Source organism: Blastomyces gilchristii, assembly GCF_000003855.2.
Source record: "Blastomyces gilchristii SLH14081 genomic scaffold supercont1.2, whole genome shotgun sequence".
Classification (NCBI taxonomy): Eukaryota; Fungi; Ascomycota; class Eurotiomycetes; order Onygenales; family Ajellomycetaceae; genus Blastomyces; species Blastomyces gilchristii.
In genome coordinates, this window is record NW_003101681.1 from 3,481,434 (window position 1) to 3,483,975 (window position 2,542).

The following is a 2,542-nucleotide window of genomic DNA, read 5'->3' on the forward strand; positions in this document are numbered from 1 at the left end:
AGTTAAATACAGTCAGAAACATCTGATATCTATAAAAGAGTAATCTTCTCTCAGAATACTAATAGATTTATATAGATGAACTATCAGCATCATGAACTGCATTTAATATATAATGAGAGAAGCTCAAATTTCTGGCAATATTAGTCAGTCTGATAAATGTATCTACTATCTTTCAAATAATGATGAATATGTGAAAAAGCAAGCAAAATTCTTGGAAAACAGTGTCTGAGTGAGAAGAATGAAGAAGTACTGTTAATTCTTCATACTCAGACTAGACAACTACAAGAGATAATCAATTTCAAACTTGGAATTTTAAACACAGTTTAAAAATTATTGAAAACTTCTAGTACAATCACTGACTGTTTATCTTCTACTTCTTCTTCTTTTTCTTTGAATCAGAAGAAAACATATACTCAAGCAGCAGAATCTGCTGTCTTTAAACCTGCTATCTCAAAATCTGCTGAAAATTCTAAGAAAACTGAGAAGAATATTACTCATACTTCTGTTTATAGAAAAGAAGAGAAAAAATGTGAAAAGAGAAAAACCTTTAAATCTTCAGAAATAGAAGACTTATTCTCAAAGTCTCAAATCAGAACACCTTGCAGAGAAACAAGCTAAACTCAAATCTTATTTTCAGAATTAGAAATGAAATTAATCAGCAGTTTTTTTCTCAGTTAATAACTGATATTGAAGTTTAAAAATCAGTTATAGCTTTAATTGAGTCATCTTTCTTTGAAAATTTTATCATTCTGGCAACACTGGCTGAATTCAGTGCAGAATTCCTTATTCAGAATGAGAATGTCTGAAAATCAGTAATAAAATCTTTGTTAAATATAATAATTCTATCTCAGAGAGATGAAAAGTCAGACAAATTCTTTCTTCATAATATTTCAGTTAAAACTTTTAACTGGGAGAAAGAAATGCTACTTCTCAAAAATGAATTTGAAGAATACAATTCTATTCAACTGAGAAAAGAGCGTGTATAACTAAATTCAATTGAGTTCAGATAAAGCAGAAGAAATTTCTCCGTTATAGTGTATATAAAGACACTTGAATAATCAAGAATCTCTGAAGTAAGAGTGATAGATTTGAAAATGATAGTTCATAAATACAAAGACTTAAGAATAAATCTCAAAGATTAAACACAGTGTTATTTTATTACTTTATTATTCTTTCATTATAATAATATACAAGCAGAGCTTATAATGAGTCCTTGCATGATGTTAAATACAGGTCAAGTGTTAATTATACAGAAGGAAATACAGGTGTTAAGACCATGTCAAGATAACAAGAACATAGGAAAATACAAAGAAGTGACAATTAGATACATACACTAATAACTTCCCAGCTCAGGAACATAGAGCAATTCATTGAAGTGATTTATACACCTCTGTATTTATTAGAAACCTGAGGTGCTTGAGTTCTGGATTTAATGTATTCTCTACGGTTTCAAACCCACGCGTCTTGGTTTCCCACGCCAAGGCGCTAATGTAATCAACCACCTAACGCTCGTTTCCACCTAACACTCGCCTTTGTAAATCAATTACAATCAACTTCAAATATTCATATCTCAATGAATATTTATTTTTAACAATTCTAAAAAACAGAACAATAATTCATAGATATATATTATATTATATTGAATTTCTATGAGAAAATAACATATAATTATCAATTTATTAAGCTTTTTAAAATACTATTTTAAAATAAAATACACAGTCTATATTTATAAATATATTTATAAATATGAATTATTTTCATATAAAAATTAAAGATCTTATAGATTATATATATTTTTAATAAGATAAAAAATTTTATCTTGAAATTCTTATTTATTATTGATTTATTTAAATTTTTATGTAAAATCTTATATTTTAAAATACTATTTTTATAATAACTATGTATTATTTATACTTTAGAATTGTAATTTAAATAAATTATTATATTAAATTATTTAAATATATTTGTATTTAATAAATTATTTTTCAAAATTTAAAATTTCAAGAGTTTTCAATATTTTACTTGTAATTTATAAAAGAAATTATAATAAAAAAAATAAAAAAATTCTTAAAAATTAAAATATAGAATTTTTATATAAAATAATTTAATATTTATTACATTATAATATATTTGTATAAGAATTATTATTTTCAATAATATATAATACATATTTCTTAATTTATAATAAAATATTATATATTTTATTATACTGTATTTTATTTTCTAATTGAATCTATATTTTAAACAATTTTAACTATATTGTAATAATTTTAAATTATATTATACTATAAGTCTTGATATTTATAGATTACAAATTAAAAAATTAAAATAATGAATATTTATTGAGATATTAACATTTAAAGTGGATTGTAATTCATTTACAAAGGCGAGTGTTAGGTGGAAATGAGTGTTGCACGATAACCAACCTTTGGAAATTACAACATCACCGGGGCAGTAACCCGGCCCCAATGAAGCTGTTGAATGTCACAGGTAAGAGCTTGCAGTGTCAAAACCCAGCGTCGATTCCACCAGCTCCGATGCC